Here is a 22,561-nt window from a genome sequence, read left to right as displayed (position 1 = left end):
TTAATTAATTCCATTGACAATAATATTACAAAACACAAAACTGGGATACCACATCTCAAGCCAGTATGGCAAGATAAACCATCTACTATACATGTATGACTGAAAACTGTATGTGAAAAGCCACACTGAACTTGAATCAATACTCGATGCAGTTCAACTCAACTTTAGCAGCAACATCAGAATGAACTTTGGACTTGGAAAATGTGCTATATTATCCATGCAACAAGGAAAAATGGGAAAAATAAAAGGAATAGAACTGGGAAACAGGAGTATTGTGAAAGCACTAGCAAAGGATGATGGTTACAAATATAGCTCGGCTTTCAACACCATTTTGCCGGGCATTCTCATCAAGAAGCTGACTGACTTGAAATTCTCCCCCGCCATCTGCGATTGGATTCAAGACTTTCTTAGGGACCAGTTACAAACAGTGAGTGTCGGGTCTGCTTTGTCCACTCCCCTGAAGCTTTGCACCGGCACGCCACAGGGCTCTGTGCTTAGCCCCTACCTGTACTCTTTATACACATATGACTGTGTATCATCTGACCCATCCACTGCGATAATTAAGTTCGCAGATGATACGACTGTGGTGGGTCTTATTACAGGTGGGGATGAGACAGCATACAGGGTGGAGGTACAAAAACTATCCATATGGTGTAGTAACAACAACTTGCACCTGAACATTGGCAAGATGAAAGAGATGGTGCTAGACTTCCAGAGGAAAAGAGAGGAACCTGCCCCACTTTACATCGGGGAGGACTGTGTGGAGAGAGTGTCCTCCTTTAAATTTCTGGGAGTTTACCTCTGCAAAGATCTGACCTGGAAAGTTAATACAACCCAGGTGGCCAGAAAGGCCCAACAGAGGCTTCACTTTCTCAGGCTCATGCGGAACAACAGGGTAGAATAATGGCTAATGATCCTCTTTTACCAGTCTACTATAGAGAGCGTCCTCTCGTATGGTATTGTGGTTTGGTATGCTGGTCTGACAGCCGTGAATAGGAAAGTATTACAGAGGGTGGTGAGTACAGCACAAGACATTGTGGGCTGTCCCCTGTCACCACTGGATGACATCAGCAGAGCTCGTTGTCTTGGAAGAGTGAGGAAAATTCTCAGGGATGACTCACACCCTGGACGGTATCTTTTTACTCTCCTACCATTAGGTAGGAGATATAGGAGTATCGCCAGCCGCACCACCAGGCTGAAAAACAGCTTTTACCCATGGACTGTTAGGCTTTTGAACGGCAAATAATTTTATAAACTTTAATAAGAATTGACTTGCGAGGCCGGTGTGTGGTGCAATTAGTTCATATGGTGTAATAAGATGGAGGGTTTGTTGTCACTGTGAGTTGGGAAGTGGGAGCACGAAGGGAAGCTCAGTTAATCTCAATGTATACACGGTTGTACTTTGACAATAAAGGTTCATTCATTCATACCTAGGCATATTGGAAGCAGATAACATCTTAAATGGAAAAGTCAAAGAGTCAACAGAAAAGGAATACATCAGAAGAGTCCGCAAAATGCTAAAATCAAAGCTGAATGCTGGAAATATAATTAAAGCCATTAATACATGAGCAGTCCCAGTGATACGCTAAACAGCTGGAATTATCAACTGGACTTTGGCTGAATTGGAACACCTAGACTGGAAAACATGTAAACTTTTGAACATGCACCAAGCTCTACATCCACGAAGTGACATCAACAGGTTGTACCTACCAAGAAAAATAGGGGGCAGAGGGCTATTGCAAATCCACCAAACTGTAGAAGAAGAAAAACAAAGTTTGAATGATTATGAGAATCAAAGTACAGAAAAATTGCTGCAGGCTGTGAAAACAGAGAGCATTATAAAAATAACAGAAACAAAGGCAAAATATAAGGAAAAACGGCTGGATGACAGATTAAATAGATGGAAAACCAAAGCTTTGCATGGACAGCATTTGAAAAACATTGAAAGAAAATGTGATAACAACTTGACATGGGCCTTAAGATGGGAACCATCAAGAAAGAAAGGCTTAATACTGACTGCTCAAGAAGAAGCACTACAAACTAATGCCATGAAAGCGAAGATACAAAAATCTATTAACAATCCAAATTGCTGACTTTGCAACAACAAAGTTGAAACTGTTTCACATTTAATATGTGAGTGCAGCAAAATCATGCAAACTGATTACAAAGCTAGACATGACCTAGTTGCTAAACTAATCCACTGGGCATTGTGTAAAACATACGACTTGCCTGTTTCCGAAAAGTCATGGAACATAGGATGGAAAAAGTTGCTGAGAATGAGAGGGTGAAGATCTTGTGGGACTTCTGAATACAGACAGATTGCCATTTGGAACACAATACACCAGATATCACAGTCGTAGAGAACCGAAGCATACAGTTGATTGATATCACTGTACCAGGAGATGCCAGAGTCAAAGAAAAAGAACTAGAAAAAGTTACAAAATACCACGATCTGGCCATCAAAACTGCACAATTATGGATGAAACGTGTAACAGTGATACCCATTGTCATTGGGGCACTGGGAACTATGTCCCAAAACTTTGCAAAATACATCAGGAAATTGCAGCTTCCTGCAAAGCCACAAAAAACTGTGCTACTCAGAACATCTTACATTTTAAGGAGATACCTGGTTGATACCTAGGATGCTGGCAGCAACCCATGTCAACCATTAGTGCCAGTCAATTTGAATGTTTAGTTGACTGAGGTTCATGTTTAATGAGTAAAAGTTTTATAATAATAATAATGTTGGAAGGGACATTGGAGGTCATCTAGTCAACCCCCTACTCAGGCAGGAAACCCTATACCATTTCAGACAAATGGCTGTCCAGTCTCTTCTTAAAAACTTCCAGTGTTGGAGCATTCACAGCTTCTGGAGGCAGGTCGATCCACTGATTAATTGTTCTAACTGTCAGAAAATAGGAGTCATCTGCAATAGGGGTCTCCAACCTTGGCAACTTTACAATTTTTTATTGTTATTTTTGGCTGTCTCTTTTCACATTTATCTATAATTACTTCTTTAAAGTTAGATCCATAATTCTTCTGGTTCTCTATCAATTGTGTTCAGGACTTCAAAGCAGTTCTTGATGTTCTCCTTGAAAATGGTGGTTATATCATTGGTAAAGCTCATATCATGGAAAGTGTCTGGCTTTCTTATTATTATTTAAGTTAACTTGGATCTTGCACATGAACAGTTCATAATCTGTTCCTTAGACAGAACCTGGCCATGTCTTTCGTTTTATAACTGAGCTCCTCCACCTCCTTTCTATCATAATACAGTCAATTTTATTTATGCATACTCCATCTGGTGATGTCCAGGTAGAGAGTTGTCAATCTGTTTATTTAAAGGCACTATTAGCTATGAAGAAATCATTGGAGTGGCAGAAATTTGTAAGTCAGTCTCCTGTTTCATTTTGGTTTCCAAAGCCATGCAATCTAACTACATTTTTTTTCTTTCACGTTTCCAACTTTGACACTGCAGTGTTCAGTCACAAGCAGCACATTTTGCTTGCATATTCTCTCAATTTCAAATTGTACTTGATCATAAAACTCGTTTTCTTCTGCATTAGTTGGAGCATAAATTTGAACGTTCATTGTATTAAAGGTTTGTTTGCAAACTCTAATCAAGATCATTCAGTTATTAATTATATTGTAGCCAAGTGCTGTTCTCATTATGCCCTTCCTAAATATAAAAGGAACAATGTACTTTCTTTGTTTTTTTCATGTTCTGAATGTGATCAATGTGATCTTCTAACTGAAAAGTATCCCATTCTGGTCCATCTCAATTTGCCGATACCAATTTCTAATCATTTCATTTTAACTTTCACTGTATTGAACTTCCTTTTTCAATTCTTGTTTCTTGTTTCCCACCTTCTATGTTCCTACTGCAATTCTATCTTTGCAACTTCAAATGTATTTATTTTCCTGTATGGAAACATCAACAACTAATAACCCAAAGGCTTTAATCTAGCCAAGTCATAAACACCATTAACATTCTTGAAAGATCCACAGCTCTTCCTCAGCAGCAGGTTTATTTATTTATTTATTTTATTAAATTTATATACCGCCCTATTCCCAGAGGACTCAGGGCGGTGTACAGGGAGGATTAAAACAAACATACAAAAATTAAAATCAGATTAAGACAATTAATTAAATGAAGTCCCCGAAATTTAAAACTAAAACCCAATAAAAATTAAAACCCCTCAGCCTGGGCCAGACAGCTCAAAGAGCCAGGTTTTCAGGTCCCTGCAGAATGAGCGAAGGTCAGGGGCAGTCCTAGGTACCATGGGGAGTTGGTTCCATAGGGCCGGCGCGCCCACAGAGAACGCTCTTCCCCTGGAAATAACCCGCCAGCATTCCTTAACCGGTGGTATTCTGAGAAGGCCCTCCCTGTGGGAGCGCATGGGACGAAGGAAGCTTGATGCCGGCAGCAGGTGTTCCCTCAGATAACCCGGACCCAAGCCATTTAGGGCTTTATAAGTCATCACCAGCACCTTGAATCTCACCCAAAGGGCAACTGGAAGCCAATGCAGCTTGCAGAGTAGAGGTGTTACATGGGAGTATCGGGAAGCCCCCATCACAACTCGCGCGGCCGCATTCTGCACCAGTTGAAGCCTCCGAGTGGTCCTCAAGGGCAGCCACATGTAGAGAGCGTTGCAGTAGTCTAATGCCATCTGACCTGAGGGGCATATCATATGGCAGTATGTCCCCAATCAGTTTATATTTTCTATACTTGTGGTTTTCTTGGTTCAAATACAGGAATGGTGGCCCATTGCTTTCTTCTGTGCCAAATGAATTCAGGCCTTTGCCATTGTTACTAAAGTGATCATCTGCCTCTGACATCTTCCTATATTGATTCTGCCCAATATAGGCACCTGCATGCCTTAGCTCAGGGGTCGGCAACCTGAAATGGTGAAAGAGCCACTCGGAACCGGTACCCTCACAAAAGAAAAAAGTGGGAGCCACAAAATGTGCACGCGCATGCGCAGAACAACAGGCTTAATTGAAGAGTGGAGCCTAAGATGAGACATGCACTGGTCCTGCCCCCCCATCCATCTCTCTGCAGCTCAATGCGAGGGTTGCCTCTGGCTTAGCATCTTCTGCGACTTCACACGCACAACCACTTGCTCTTTCACACCCTGCCACTGCCTAGCAAATGAGGCAACCAAGATGGGAATCTCCCTGGCGTTCTGGCGCTCGCCTGCCTCCCCTCCCTCACCTGCAAACTCCTGCCGCCCCCGCCTCTCTTCCAGGCAACACCCGCCAGCTCCCAGACGCCTCATGAGTTGCCCTCCAGACTTGGTCAGCTCAGGAATGGTGCAAACCTGCCACCCCTCCCTCGGTCCCCTTTTCGCTGCTATCCTCCTGGCCATTTCTTAGGCACATGCCCAGCCCACCTGGCTCCCTTTTCCACAGTGCTTCCTTTGTTCCCTGCCAAACCTCCAACTCCCACCCATGCCTGGGTCTTGAGGCACCGCTCACAGCAGAGCAGCCGCCTGGCACCTCTTGCCACCTGGTGTCTCCCGCAGACAGACCCCTCCACTTTCATCCGGCTGGGCAGAGCGGTTTCCCAGGATCACCTTCTTTCGGTAGCACACAAATGGCATTGCCCAGCAGCGGCTCCAAGGCCAACCGAGCACAGGGGGAGAAGGGTAATAGTGGGGGAGAAGGAAAGGGTGGGTTACCGCAAGGCAGGTGGGCCAAGCAATAAAGTCCCCACCCGGGGACACCGCAACTACAAATGGAGCACGTGGGTTCCAAACATACAACTGAGCGTAAGCGTGCGCCCTGGCACCCTTTATTTTGCTTCTCAGGTGGAGCAAAAGGCATAGGAGGTGCTTTCGCTAAGCTCGGCTCCTCGCGTGGCTTCGATTATGGTACCGCACACACGTGTCCTGCTTTGGCATGAACATTGCTCTGCAAGCCTCCTCTGCCCCCTTCGTTCGGGCCAGGCAGCTGAGAGAAGGGGGCGGCGGAGGCTGGATGGCCTCAATGAAGAGGAGCCGAAGGCAGCAGCTCTGCAAGCCTCCGCTGCCCCCTACTCTCAGCTGCCTGGCCCGAACGAAGGGGGTGGCGGAGGCTTGCAGAGCTGCTGCCTTCGACTCCTCTTTGTTAGGGCCAGCCAGCTGAGAGAAGGGGATGGCCAAAAGGTGGAGGTCGACAGGGGAAGCTTCTGAGACCCCTGGTGGGACCCCCACAGCTAGCAGAGGTGGCGGTGGAGCAGGGCAAGGGGAGACCTGCTGGGCAGGGAAGAGGCAGGCCCGGGGCACCCTGAGACTGGCTGTCCCCACCCACACAGCAGGCAGAAAAAGGGCCCACTCACCTTCCCAGTCCTCCTGTCTCTTCCTCCGCTTCCTCTGCTGCTGCCACGTGCAGTCCGAAGAAGCAAAGAGGTTTGTGGGCAGTCCCACAAATGGCTTGTGGGCAGTTCCAGAAACCAAAGAAGTTCAACCAATCAATTCAAACTTCAGGAGGTTTTTTTTTGTGAGCAGTTTGAATTGATTGATGGAACTTTTTTAGTCCCACTTTTTTTTTCTGGAACTGCACATGGCGGAGGAGGACTGGGAGCCGCAGGAGACAGCTTAAAGAGCCGCATGCGGCTCTGGAGCTGCGGGTTGCGGACCCGTGCCTTAGCTGGACAACTATGATGATCTTCAAGGCCTTGGATGTCCCTTCTGGGAATATATACCCTTGTCATATACTCCCAATTTTGTTTGCTCATCCCTTCCACACACAGCCATGATGAAGCAGGGCTTTCAGGCTGGGAGCAGGGAAGTTGATCAAGAGGCAAAGAAGTGAGGTCATCTCTTTATCACTATAAGATGTTATTTTCTATTCCATTTTATCAGACTTATTTATTCATGGAAAAAAAAAAGAAATATGTATCACTGTGAATGTTGCAATACATTCATCCATTCAGTCAGTCATGACTTAAAGAGTAAAAAATGCAAATGCTACAGGCATCTGGAAGATGGCTGGAATTCACATATCAAATTACCCGAATAATATTTGACTGGGCTTCTCAGCATTTTACCATTTTTCTTATGCAGTTAAAGGATTGCAAGGCAACACATCTTTCCCATTTCAGCTCTTCTTTTTTTAAAAAAAATACAGAATAGTTTCCTAGCTGTCATATCATAGATGAGTTAAGAGCCAAGGAACTGCAGTTTCTTTTAAATGCATATCTCCCAGAAAACAATTGTATTCTATTACTTCCATTTTTGCTGTCACTTTCATACCAGCCTATCACAAAAACGAATAATTATATTAATTTCCTCCATAAACCTACTACTATTGAGGAAATCAAATCAATTGAAAAATATCTAAGGAGACAAAGAACTTGTAAGACATTGTTGGGAGGCAACAAAAGTACTATTATATGCAATATGAACCATTGTCATTTTCTGCTTGATCTTTTACCCTCCATTTTTTTCAGGATGCATTACAATCTCTCTTGTCATCACTGTGATATCAGATTTCTTGCTATGAACATGACATGGAAATCAATTTAGGTTTAGAAAGAGCAAATAAAATAAAATAAAATAAAATAATAAAGTAAAGTAAAATAAAATAAAAAATAAAATAAAATAAAATAACAGATTGTTGAACAGAGGTAGTTTAACCAACAAATCTTATTACCTGAATCTGAATTCTTTCTGGGTCTATGATGATTTTTAGTAAATATCGGTGGGACTGAATGCTCAATCCTTTCTCCACTGTTTAACTTAAAGGTAAGGCCCAATGATTTACATAAAGCCTATTTCTACAAATTTTGTTTTAACATTTTTAAAAATGCCTTCCATGCCTTTTTCTATGATCCAAAATTACCTGGATGGCACCAAGGGGTTAGGATTTGATGCCTTTCTTTGCTGCCATCTAGTAGGCTTCTAAATATTTGCAGCCCAGATCTGGCAGTCCTGTGTTGCATATATACATATACATATACATTATACATTATACATTATACATTATACATTATACATTATACATTATACATTATACATATACATATACATATACATATACATATACATATACATATACATATACATATACATATACGTGTGTGTGTGTGTGTGTGTGTGTGTGTGTGTAGATCTTTGGTCATTCGGGTTTTTTCCCACGTAGAATTGAAGGTATAAGAGCAACGTTTCGATGAAATCTCATCTGTCATCGAAACGTTGCTCTTATACCTTCAATTCTACGTGGGGAAAAACCCGAATGACCAAAGATCTACATACAAACACCCGCGAAAACCTCATTTAATATTTATCACCACATTTTTCCCATTTTTGTTAGTTAACAATTATAATACACATGGGGAACATAATCAATAAAAATGTCAATGTAGCTGCTGTGAAAAGAGCAAAGGAATTAAAGGCCAACTCTCCAAGTTTTTCACAAAGCATTGAAGATACGAATGTGCTTCCAGTGTGGAAAGCCAAATGGACTCTTGAGAATTTTTGTTTCTGTCCATTATTTTGCTTGGGTTTATCCTGAGGACTAATATAAATGTTTACCTTAAGAAAAAAAATCCTATTGTTTTTGCCACCCAGAGTCACTGTTGGGAAGCTACAACAGCTAAATAAATTGGTGTATATTTGTGTATTCAAATGTAACGCATAGTCCCAGTGGGAATATTCTGTATACTTTCAGGCCTTGCATCTCAAAAAATATAACTTAATATGGGAAAAGATTTTTGAAAGGACAATTGAAATAAACTACAGAAACTTCCTATAAGGAATTAATAATAATAATAATAATAATAATAATAATAATAATAATAATAATAATAATAATAATAATAATAATGATGATGATGATGATGATGATGATGATGATGATGATGGAAAGTAATAGTAATAGGCGCGCCTTGGATGCAATCCCAAAACAACTGGAGCACCACTTGAATACCATTGGCATTGACAAATTCGCCATTAGTCAATTGCAAAAGGTGGCCTTACTAGGAACTGCTTCCATCCTGCAACAATATCTATAAAACCATCAAACATCCACATCTGCCTATCCCAGGTCCTTGGTAAGGACTCGATAGGTAGAGAAAAATGCCAAATCCAGTCTGAACATCTGGCTAACTGTGCGACGATTAATAATAATAATAATAATAATAATAATAATAATAATAATAATAATAATAATAATAATAATAATAATAATAGCCGCCAAATTGCCAACTTTGCAACAACAAAGTTGAAACTGTTTCACATTTAATATGTGAGTACAGCAAAATTGTGCAAACTGATTACAAAGCTAGACATGGCCGAGTTCCTAACTTATGCACTGGGCATTGTGTAAAAAATACGACTTACCTGTTTCCAACAAGTCGTGGGAACATAGGGTGGAAAACGTTGTCGAGAATAAGAGGGTGAAGATCTTGTGGGACTTCCGAATACAGACAGATCGCCATTTGGAACACAACATGCCAGATATCGCAGTCATAGAGAACCGAAGCGTACAGTTGATTGATATTGCTGTACCAGGAGATTCCAGAGTCGAAGAAAAAGAACTGGAAAAACTTACAAAATACCGTGACCTGGCCATCGAAACTGCTCAGTTATGGATGAAACGTGTAACAGTGATACCCATTGTCATCAGGGCACTGGGAGCTATGTCCAAAAATTTTGCAAAATACATCAAGAAATTGCAGCTTCCTGCAATAACTCCAGCAAAGCTACAAAAAACTGCGCTACTCGGAACATCTTACATTTTAAGGAGATACCTGGTTGATACCTAGGATGCTGGCAGCAACCCGTGTCAACCATTAGTGCCAGTCAATTTAAGTGTTCAGTTGACTGAGTTTCATGTTTTATGAATAAAAGTTTTATATAATAATAATATGTTGGAAGAGACCTTGGAGGTCATCTAGTCCAACCCCCTGCTCAGGCAGGAAACCCTATACCATTTCAGACAAATGGCTGCCTTTTCTAGAACATCTAAATGTTTAGATGTTCTAGAAAAGGTAAGAGAAAGGTAAGGAGATAAAAGTACAATATATAAAATTACAACTCTTGATGGAAAATGACATTGAAAAGGCATATTTGCTCAAAATACTAGAACAGGTGGTTACATGATGGGAGATTCAGGAAGATAAAAATACTTCTTAAAAACAGGTTATAACCAAATTATTAAACTGAAGGATGAGACAAATTTATAATGTATATGATTCTTAATGGCCACATGTAGTTAATGTTATATAATTACAAGACTGAAAGAATGATATTCTGAGTGTCTATTAAATATCTGGATAGTGGCTAAAAGCAGGAAATGCTTGACTAAATCACCCTGTAGCCTAATCTAATATAGTTTTTATAAGTGCCTGCATAAATTATGCATACATAAAGATTTCAAACTCCATCAGATAGCAAATACAAGACAGAATGAATATTAAGGACAATTTGTATATTGATTTTTTAAGTAGGTTTGCAAGTGTGGGAATAGGTTGGTTCTTGCAAATCTAAGAGCATGCAACATATGGAGTTATACATGAAAACCCATCTGTCCCATTTCTGTGCTCTAACCAAAAGCAGCTCCTTGGAAATCAATTGTTCCCAGTAGCTGCTATCTAATTCTTTTAACTAAAGTGCTAGAAATTGAGTCTGAAACTGTGTTTTGAAATTAAATGGCAGTCAAGAGATAAGCTAATAGTGGAAGTTAGTAAATGGGGGAAAAGATCAAACTAAGACACCAGGATTACATTTGGAATTTCTTCAATATTATCTGGCTAATACCACAACATCATCTACAGCTCTTATCCACCAAGGCATTCACTCCTGGGGAGTATCACCCCCCCCCCAAAAGGCCACTTTCTAGAATCCAGAGAAAAGTCCTAGCTGGACAACTCTGGAGCATAGCAAAGAGGGCCAGGCTCCTTGTTTTTGACATTAACCTGGTAAATCGTGCAGCATCTCATTCTGGAAGGATACTTTCTTCTTGATGTCCTGGGGGACTTCAAAGAAGAAAGGTAAAGATGAAGTCTTTGCAGATAAAAAGGTAAAGGTAAAGGTGCTAGTCGTTTCCGACTCTAGCCTAAATTAAATTAAATCCCTGTGTAGGAATGGCTGTTCCAGTGTGCATTTGTGCTCTATGAAGGCCTTAAGAATCTTGAAGAGCTAGAAGTTTCTTAGTGTCATTCTTGCTTGTTCTGACCCTGGACATAAGAGAAAACAAAGACAGCACATCACAAAAGTCTCACTTTAGAATTCAGAGGTTTATTTTATTAAATTTAGAGCACACATAAAATACTTACATTCAATAACTCATTGCAATGAAGACCAACATTGGACTAGCAGTCATGGAAGTGACAGCTAGAAGTCAAATGGCCCCTAACCAGGTCCAGGCTCAATCTTTTATACTGTAATTCTCCTTAAAACCACAAACAGATGGCTGCAAATCTTGCAATATCAAGGAACCAATTCCTTGTACTTTTCTGCTGACCACTGCTTTCCACATACAACTTTCCACATACCCGTGTACGTCTGAAACACACATCTGCTAGTATCACTTCTCCATTTCCCACAGATTCAACCTGTATGTTCTAAATATACACATAAAACAGGCAACACTGCAAAAGCATATTGAGCAAAAGACAGTTAGAGCTTAGAATGAAAATATTTCCTTTGAATTGTGAAATTGTCTACAGCCCAAACTTTGGGGTCAGTACTTTTCCATGAGGCCTAAAACTTGCATAGAGGGACTATAGCATAAAATTTCTCCTCACACTAACCTGAATGTACTCTGTGTTCACTCTTGAAGTTCACCACATTGAATTTCTTTAGAAATTTTCTTGGCTTCTAATTGCAGAGACATGAAATCCTAAAGACTCATAAGTGAGTAAATAGTATATCTGAAAAAGTACAAAAACATAATTGAGAATCAACTCCTTAGATAATAAAAATATCAGTTGTTTAGATGCTGGTAAATGAACCTAAACGTGTACCTGAATTTCAGTTCAAGATGTATTCCTGAGACTGGCTTTTCCCCCCATGTCCTTTTGCATTCCCTTACAAGATAAATAGAATTATCCTGAAAACTGACTTCTGCTCACCACCAAATTATAAATACACACCTCTTATTTACTTGATATGCCCATGGAATCATTGGCTTTGTAGTTTGTTCACAAACAATAACTAAATCAAGCCAATATTAAAAGACCAAAGCTAACCCCCTCTCCCATTTAATAAGTAAATTTTCTCCATTATAAGAAAAAGAAAGATATTTGCTGTTAAGTTTAGGGGAAAAAATGCCTACCCATAAATAAAAATAGTGATTTTAGGGCTACTCCAGAGAATAAATAAAGAAATAATTGGTTGAGGACTTCCAGTTTGCCATTGCGGCTGCTGCAGATGCTGGAACGCAAGCTCCGTCTTCCGCGTTCGGTTTCACTCTGCTGGGGGACCCTGGAAAGGGTCGAAAGTCGCCTTGTAGGAGCGATGAGCAAGGAGGGGAGCCCTGCTTGATCACGGGAGGGCGACAGCCCTTCCGCTAGATCTGGGGCAGCCCTCCAAACCAGTGGAGGAAAGACCGGCCATAGTAATATGGCCCATCACTAGACTGCAGACAGCCGGTCAAACTTACCACCAAGCACTTCGAAAGCAACGTGGATGAAACTGGGTGAGATCTGATCTTCTCTTTACCCTAAGTACTTTCTTTTCCTGTAAAAGCTGCTGAAGTATCTTTCCACCTGTGAGGAGAGAGTGAAGGGAATTTCTATCCCACCCTCTAAGAATAGCAGCGACTGACTACCCCGGGGAATTAAAGCACTAAAAGAACAACTTTAATTTAATTTAATTTAATTTATATGTTCCCGAAACCTGGGGACCAAAAATTTTCCTATTTTTATTGGAGACTTTTGCTTTTATATACAAAAAAGAAATAAAATTGGAAAAAGGATTATAAAAAATATGGACTTAAAAAACCTTAAATGGCATCGATGACATCTTGTGGCAAAGTTTGGTATTACAACTTGTTATTTCCTAAAAGAGACTTGGATCGAAGCCCAGACCTTAGATAAGACTCTTGGCACCACCTGTGAAAAACTCAGCTGTAAGAGAACAGCTGGGCGGCATAACTGGCCTGCTTGAACTGGGAATGAAAACCTTTACTGATTTTCAGTTATATGTGGGGAATTTCTTTCCTATCTCTTTATCTGAGGAATATTGGTTACTATATAAGATAATGAACTTGGACTGTAAAATCTTGCTTGACAAACAATTTCTACTACAAAGACTATTTATAAACACATGAAAGAGATGGATGAAGACCCGGAAAAGATCCTTTCCATGTTGAAAGCAATACATGAAACCATTCTTTCAGCTTGTAATAAAATAAGACCTAATATAAAAGATCAAGACACCATCTTAGATACACAAATCCAAACTTTGACTACAACCAAATAACTAACAATGCAGATAACAGAAGAAGTGGAACAATCAAATATTAATACAGAGGACTCATTTGACTAACAAATAAAGTTAATGGAAAATCCAGAAAAGAGAGTGACAACATTGAAAATGGAAAAGACTTTCTATAAAAATCAGAAGAAATTTGAGAAAAAAGAACAGATTGAATGGAAGATAAACATATCAGGACAATCATGGGGAATAGGAATAATAGGGAGACAACTTAATGAATACAAATGGGTTACTCATTCCAAAAAAAAAAGGTAATTAAATTGTCTTATTTCAAAGAACATATTATTAATTAGAGGGTTAAAGGGAGAAGTTGAGATAAGGGGAATTCTGGTCATTAGATTTAAAATATTTGGAAATTAATTGAAAACAAGGATTTTATCTATTTAATATTTAAAAATTAGACATAAAAGGAAAAAAAAATATTAGGAATATGTTTGATTTATTGATTAGCCCAGGTAATATATATAATGGTTTTGATTTATTAAAGGGGATATTGTATTATTAAGTAGATGATTAAATATGGTGGGATATAGATAACTTTTAGGAAATAGAACAAGATTATATTCAAATAGATAAAATGTGTATTTTGGATATTAGATTCTGTTATGAATTGAGACAAGGGAAATCTTGGTTACCCAAAGCCTGAAAATTATAAATATCAAAGGTTAAATTGGAATATTGATGGGAAACTAAAAATTGTGGAAAAAATAATAACAGGATATGGATTGTTTATGAAGATTGAATGTAAAAAATAATTAAGGTATGTATAAGCTAAAAATTTATTGATAAATGTAATAATGATGTTTTTACTGAGTTGATATAATAAGAACTGTATTAGCTTAAATACGAGACAGTAAATGTTAAGGGAAAAAGAAAGGAAATATTTGATGTTGTAACTTGAGATTTGTACTAAAGATTTTGTTATAGAACTATTGATTAACCCAGCCACCACATTGCCTTTTAAATACTTAAATGTAAAATTGGAAAATTAATAAAATATTATAAAAAAAAGAAAGAATTGGTCCACCTCTGCACTTGTGGATAGTTTTTTTTTAAAACAAACAAACAAACAAACAAACTAGTTTCTTAATAGTGAAAGGAGGAAGCAAGCAAAATTTGGGAAGTTTAGTATATTTATTTGTTTGTTTGTTTGTTTGTTTAAATTTATATGACTTCCGATCTAAAATTAATTGTTCTGGGTACCTAACAATGTTAAAAGTATATAATCAGAAAAACAAACAAGCAAACAAAAAACAGCACCCTTGAAATGGCAGATGAGGTAAAAACAGGTCCATCAGTAACAACTAGGAAACCATTGTATGGGCTCAACCCTACCTCCTGACCCCAGGCCTGATGACAGAACCAAGTCTTGAAGGCCTTCCAAAGGGCTGTCAGAGTTTAGGTCAGAATGAGGTAGCTCTATGCCAGGTGGGAGTTATATAGGCCAGATTTTTCCTCTTCAATAGATTAGAGAAATATGTGAATGTGATAAGGAAAGTGTATAGAAACAGTGAATAGACATGACTTATGGAATGCTTTCTGTGAACATGGAGTGGAAGTTTGGCTGTTGGTTGCAATCAGATTTATAGTGGTTGTTTAATGATTTTATTAATAAGTGCATAAGGAGTTTTTGTACTCACATAAAGGGGAGTGGCAGTCAGGGATGTGTCTATCTATTTTTCAATACAACTGACACCTGTTATTGGTTCAGACTCCTAATAACTTGCAGCAAACATACAAAGGAAGACTGGAAGGGTTGAGTGGAAGGGGAAGAGCAAACAAGTCAGGACTGAATGGAATGGATAGGCTAAAAAATGTTAACAGGTAAGATTCAAACAAAAAAAAGACACCATGTGACATACATGATGGAAGCAAGGCTCATTTGCGAAGAGATTTAATAATTTAATTTAATAATTTGATTTCTATACCGCCCTTCTCCCGAAGGACTCAGGGCGGTGAACAGGGCAATACACAATAAAAATCAGATACAAAAATTAAAAAAACCATTAAAAACCAATTAAACATCATGCCCATAAAATCAATACATATTAAGTTAAAAACTAATTTTAAAAAACCCAACCCCACCCCGTCAGACCAGGCCAGCTTGTTCGAAAAAGAATGTTTTAAGATCGCGCCGGAAGGAGCGAAGGTCGGGGGCCGTCCGGAGCTCAACCGGTAAGCTGTTCCAAAGGTCTGGCGCGCCCACAGAGAACGCTCTCCCCCTGGGGGTCGCCAATCGGCATTCTTTGATCGGCGGCACCCTGAGGAGGCCCTCTCTGTGGGAGATCAGAGTTCCCCCAACTCCCCTGATAATGCTGGCCTTCCACAAGGCATAAAAACAACTTGGTTTTCCTGGGGCCCTGATAATGGGTGTGATCAGTCTCTGCTTATATTGATTGTGCAGGGTTCATTCTTCTCAGCTGCTACTTTATTCATGTTTTAATCACTGCTCATATTTTTAGTTGGCTCTTATTTTAAGATGAGGAACCATATAAGTTTAATATATAAATAAAAATAGAATAGAAAAATACAGAGAAGCATAGTGAATGGTGATGTTCTACATTTCTCTTTTTTGTTCTCCTAACTTTATTTTCTTTTTTTCCTGTTTCACTGTGCTTTCCATAATGTTGCAAGTGTTGTGTAATGTCCCCAAAAGAGAATAATATGGATGAATCCATGGGGATGAGTGTGCATTGTGCTCTCCTTATATCATAATTGCTAAGAACTAAAAGCTAGTCAATCACCCTGCATAGCGCAAGGAAGACTGAAGCACTAAGATAATTTCATTACTTTTGCTAAGAGACTCTCTTCAATTATTATCTAACAGCAACCTTTCCATTAGTCAGAACTGGCTCTACCTCTACCTAGTTGGCCATTATAAGGACTTTAATGACTTGTACTCGGGGTGATCTTTATCATCATCATCATCCCCATTTTTCCCCCTTGTAGATTAAAGGGGGTAAGCAGAAGGACAGGGATAGCTGATCTTTGCAAGTCATGCAGGGAATTGCCTAATAAGGAAATGGCAAATAGCAGTAAATGAAATAACCTGCCCACCAAGATAATTTGCCTACTCAGATGTTTTAAATGTAAAGGTCATCAAACTAATTTTTTTTGTCAATGTCAATATCCCTGGCCCACTCAGCTGCATATCTGCTGATCTAGCAGCCATCATGGTACAAGACCAAAGAAGAATCCACCCCTCACAAAGAAAGCTTAGCTGGACAATATGAACCAGGATGAGCATCCATATGTCCAAGAAAGATTGGATTTCTGCCTTCCTATCCATTTAGATCTGTGTGGTGGTGTGTATGTGTATTGCTGGATTGGAACATATGTGATGCAGGGGGAAGGAGAATGAGTGAAAGAGGATGGAGAGTGCAAGGTGACAAAGACTAAATGTTTATGCTTCCTCTATGAGTTGTTATGACAACAGCAAAATCATTTTTAAGAATATATATTTGTGTGACGGTGTCAAGATGGTGGTCACAACTATATGAGAGAAACTCTTCTTGTTTTTATGTGTATCACATATAACATGCAACATAACAAAAAAAAGAAGAGCTTTGATCACACTGTGTTGTTGCCACCTTCTTGACTTTTTTGACCATAGTGTATAGACCCCCTACCCCGCATATGTGAAAGAAGTTGTCCACATAGTTCTCCCTGTATGTGTAGAGAATAAAAAACATGCATGACTAGTGTCCTCTATAGAAACCAAATTTAGGATTTGGGGATCAGCTGTGAAACCTGTTTCATTTTGCCTGACAGTTTGCTTCACTGGAATAGCTTTGCTATTTAAATTGTTTTAACTCATTCAGAATGTGTTATGCTTTCTCTCCTTATAATTGATTCCAGTTGTATTTTGCATAGTAAAATGCAAAAGAACTACCTCAGAGTTCTTTTGAAAGACTGAAACACCTTTAGCACCAGCCATAATCACTCCTCCACTGCTTTGTCATTCCAACAATCTCCACATGTCTCCAAGTAAGAACACAACAGAACATAATAACAGAGTAGGAAGGGACTTTGGAGGTCTTCTATCTAGTTAACCCCCTACTCAGGCAGGAAACCTTATACTATTTCAGACAAATGGTTGTCCAGTCTCTTCTTAAAAACTTCCAATGTTGGAGCATTCACAACTTCTGGAGGCAGGTTGTTCCACTGATTGATTGTTCTAACTATCAGGAAATTTCTCCTTAGGGTAATTTCTAGTTTGTTCTCTCCTTGATTTAGTTTCCATCTATTGCTTCTTGTCATGCCTTCAAGTGTTTGGAGAATAGCTTGATTCCCTCTTCTTTGTGTCAGCCCCTGACATATTGGAAAACTGCTATCATGTCACCCCTAGTCTTTCTCTTCATTAAACTATACATAACCAATTCCAGCAACCATTCTTTATATGTTTTAGCCTCTAGTCCCCTAATCATCTTGGTTGCTCTTCTCTGCACTCTTTCTAGAGCAGGCATGTCAAACTCCTGGCCCACGGGCTGGATGCATCATGCCAAAACCATGCCCAGCCCATTGCCGGCAATGGGGGAAAAGTCACAATACGTTGTGCGATGTCACATGACATTGCGTGTTTGACATGCCTGTTCTAGAGTCTCAACATCTTTTTTTACATTGTGGTAACCAAAACTGGATGCAATATTCTAAGTGTGGCCTTATCAAGGCATTATAAAGTGATATTAATACTTCACATAATCTTGATCCTATCCCACTGTTAATACAGCCTAGGACTGAATCCATTTTATGGAAATGAGACTCCTCAACATGCAGATGGCTTATTCTGGAAATAGTTTGATTTACTTTCTGAATGTGATAAATTGGGGGTTATTTTTTAGGTGGAATTCATTCTGTGCTACTATATATTTGTGGTGTCCCTGGGTTCTCTGAGCTTGCTTGTTTCTTTGTAAATGTTTCATTATCCAGCTAGTTAACACTGATGATGCTACGTAGTCAGGTAATAAAATGTCTGGGGGAAAAAAGCTCAGAGAACACTAAGAATTCCATAGTTCAATCCTTAGCTATGTATATTCTCTTCTATTGGTATTTATTATTTGAATTTAGTTGCCAGTTCAGAACAATAAAGCTGTCTCTAAAAATTACATTCTATTTTGGAGACAAAAGCATAAAGACTCTGTGTGCCAAACTTGCTGATTAATTCCTCATAATATTTATATTGCAGATGTCAAGATTCTCAATATTCTTCTGTAAAGGTTGCTGCTTCTTTTGTAAAAAAAAAACACCAGAACCTTATAAAAAATGTCAAATTGTGTTATTGTTATGTCTTTACTTTCCAATTCAGGAACTCAATTAGTGATTTTTTTTAAAAAAATGTAATAAATTGGCAGTAGAATAAGCAGCCAAATTTCACTGAACAGATGTCAAATAGCCTTTAGCATCACACTAGTTAGCAAGCTGAAATTGCATGTCATGGATTGAATGCATTAGCCAAAGTGTTAACCTGCTTTAATTTAATTGTTTGTTGGCAATCGATTTCCTAGTGCCAGCTATAAGCAACAAATCACAGATGCTTGTTCACAAAAGAAATTAACACAACTATTCACAGTTCTTACATGAACATATAACTCTGCTTTATAATGATTCTAAGTTATACATTGATCCACTTTGTATTTTATATATTATGGCAGACAAGAGCTCTTGGAATATTAGGGACAAGAGATAATAAATAATGGTTATAAATGAGCTGCCTGCCCCCTCCAAATAAATAAAAATGCATGTTATATTCTATCTTGACCTTTCATAAGACCAAGTAATAAGACTGATTTTATTTGGGCTATTCAACTTTTCTATGTTGATAGCTCCACCCAATCTGATCTACAACTTTCAACAAGTATAACCAGGAATGTCTGTACATCTGGACTATCTGCACACACATAAGAAAACCACTGGGAACTTTTGGGGATATCCTAAAAGATTGAGTCCCAGGTGCATCCATTTAAAATGAATACTAAAAGACTGCTAAAACGCTGATCTCCGGGACAAAAAAACTTTATTCAATACTAAGCTTTCATTGACAGCTGTTGACGTTGCCAAAATGTGAGCTAGGCTCTGGGAAGGCTCATTTTTACAGCCCCTTGGATGTTAACAACCTGGCCATTGAGTGTGTCATCGGTCCACCCTATTGTGAGGGCTAAAAATGCGGAAGTGTGGATTAGAGCCCTTGGGTGATTGAGGAGGAAACAGCTGATCGGTGTAGTTAGTGCAGTGGAAGATTTGCTGCCTGAGACAGCCACATCACATCTTGACAGCCCGTCCAGACATGGCAGTGGTGGGAGTGATCCGGCAATAATGCCAGATCTTCATTAAACTAGACATGCCCATTTCCAGCAACCGTTCCTCATATGTTTTAGCCTCCAGACCTCTAATCATCTTTGTCGCTCTTCTCTGCACTCTTTCTAGAGTCTCAACATCTTTTTTACATCATGGTGACTAAAACTGGATGTAGTATTCCAAGTGTGGCCTTACCAAGGCATTGTAAAATGGTATTAGTACTTCACGTGATCTTGATTCTATCCCTCTGTTAATGCAGCCTAACACTGTGTTGGCTTTTTTGGCAGCTGCCACACACTGCTGGGTCATATTTCAATGATTGTCCATTAGGACTCCGAGATCCCTCTCACAGTTACTACTATTGAGCAAGGTACCACCTATACTATACCTGTACATTTGGTTTTTCTTGCCTAAATGTAGAACTTTACTTTTTTCACCATTGAATTTCATTTTGTTAGATAGCGCCCAGTGTTCCAGTTTGTTCAGATCCTCCTGTATTTTAAGCCTATTTTCTGGAGTGTTGGCTATGCCTCCCAGCTTGGTGTCATCTGCAGATTTGATGTGTTCCCCGTCTATCCCCTCATCCAAATTGTCTTCAGTCATAAACTACAGTGTGAGAGATGGAATGACAACAATCTATATTAGACTGAGAAAAGAAAGACCTCTAGTTTCTCTTGCTTCCTTTTTCTTCTGTTCATCTTGAAGCAAGTTAGTTGAGAAAGAAGAAAACAGTTACTCAGTAACAATACATGAGCTGGTCTAGCTTAGCTTTTTTCCTTCTCTGTAGCAGCCCTTACCTGAGATGAAGGTGTAGCTTTTGCAACATCTGTGTAATATATTCAGACACAAAACAACCCCTCACACTCATAAGGGATCCCCGGCAGCCGTTGACAACCGTCAAAAGGCTGCCGCGGCATTCCCCCCCACACACACGCGGCGAGCGGCCGATTCTGACAGCTGTCAAACTGCCGCGCATGCGCAGCACACTGACAGCTGTCAAACCGGCCGGCTCTGACAGCTGTCAAACTGCCGCGCATGCGCAGTGCATTGACAGCTGTCAAACTTCAGGAGCCGCGCATGCGCAGCTTGGCCGGAGCTGTCAAAAGCTGCCAGCTGGCCCCGGCAACAAAGCCGCCTCAGCCGCGCCTACCTTTAGCCGGTCTCCCTCTATTGGACGTCCTTATCTGGCGGGAGATTCTTGCTTGTTTATTGGTTCTTGTTGTTGTTGTTCTCTTCGCTGTTCACTATAAATACGAGAGATTCCCGGCACTGTTTCGCCCGGGACCTCTGCCCAAATAAACGCTGTTGGTTTGAACCTGCCTGCTGTCTCGCTGTCGTCTCTCAAGACACTACAATCTGCCTTAACATCTTCTTCCCTGTGGTCCTGCTGTGGCTTATGGATCCTGCCAAAACCTGATTGGGGATCTTGATAAAAACTAAATTGAATTTCACCTTTAAATTTAATGGAAATTCAGTTCAATAAAACTGATACGACTCTTCTTCATTTATTTGACACACCGTGTTTTTAGGTGTGGGTTAACAGAGTCATCAAAGTAATATAGTTCCAAGTTACCATGTAATACTTAGCCTTCTATTAGCCTCTGGACTCTAACAATATTGAGAGGTGGATGGTTCAGTCTCCTTTTTTCCATATTCAAATTTTCAAACAACACACTCAAGAAGCTGAAAGAAATGTCACAGGGAGGATACAATTTTAATACAAGAGTGTCAATTGGGTAAGCTAATAAATAGCAGCAAACCTGTCTCTCTTCAACACCTTAAAATAACATTTATTTATAAAATTCCCTCCCACAGACAAATTTATACACTAAGTAAGGTGATGCAAATTAACTGTGAATGTTAATAATTACCCTGGTGGCAAACACTGGGCAAAAAAAATATCACCTATGATAGGTTCTGAAAAGTGTGCATGCATGGCTAAGTGTATAATCAAATTAATGCTTTGTTGAGCACAGCCAGGGGATTTAAATATTGAATGTTTTAGGAAACCCCCCCCCCAAATATACAATAAACACTGGTTTTCATTGAAGAAGAATGTTTGAAAGTTCTACATTCCCTTCATTAATTCTGCAGTATACTAACATTAAAATTCCTTGCAGTGTTTGTTTTCAATATTTATATGTATTGCTTCTCAGTTTCAATTTCTTATCTCATCATTATCTCTTAGTTAAAATAATGCTGCATGATGGGGAGTAACGTTTTTTAAGCCAGAAAATAAGGGGAGAAAAGTAGCAAGTTGAAGAAAAGCAGTTGAGTAATAAAATAAACAAGAGTGCTAGTTTATGAATTTGTAATAGACTGTTGCATGAATAATTGTTCTTAGCTCATACAAGCGAGAGATGAATTGGGAGCCTAGAGGTTTGTGAAGATAAAAGTCAGTCCAGATTGGAGTGGCCTATAAATAAATAAATTCCTAGGGTGCAACAACAACTTAGTTGACTGTTTTAACATCTTATGAGAATTGTTACTGCATTATTGTTATTAATATTATACTATCCAGTGTGGGTGTATATGCATGCACCTGCATAAGCAGGACTTGTGTAGAGGCACCATTGTGCCCTCAAACATTTCTTTAGTGACCACTAGATTTCTGCCCTATATGATATTTATTTATTTATTTTATTTTATTTAGATTTATATACCGCCCTTTCCCGAAGGACTCAGGGCGGTTTACAGGGTACTTAAAACAGTGATACAAAAATTAAAAACACTTAAAAACAATTAAATTTAATCCCTGAGAATAAAACCCCAATTAAAAACTAAAAACTCTCAGCCTGGGCCGGGGAGCTCGAAGAGCCAGGTCTTCAGGTCCTGGCGAAATG

This window comes from Vipera berus (genome assembly GCF_964194415.1).
Source record: "Vipera berus genome assembly, chromosome: 2".
Lineage (NCBI taxonomy): Eukaryota > Metazoa > Chordata > Lepidosauria > Squamata > Viperidae > Vipera > Vipera berus.
This window is presented reverse-complemented; position numbering follows the sequence as displayed.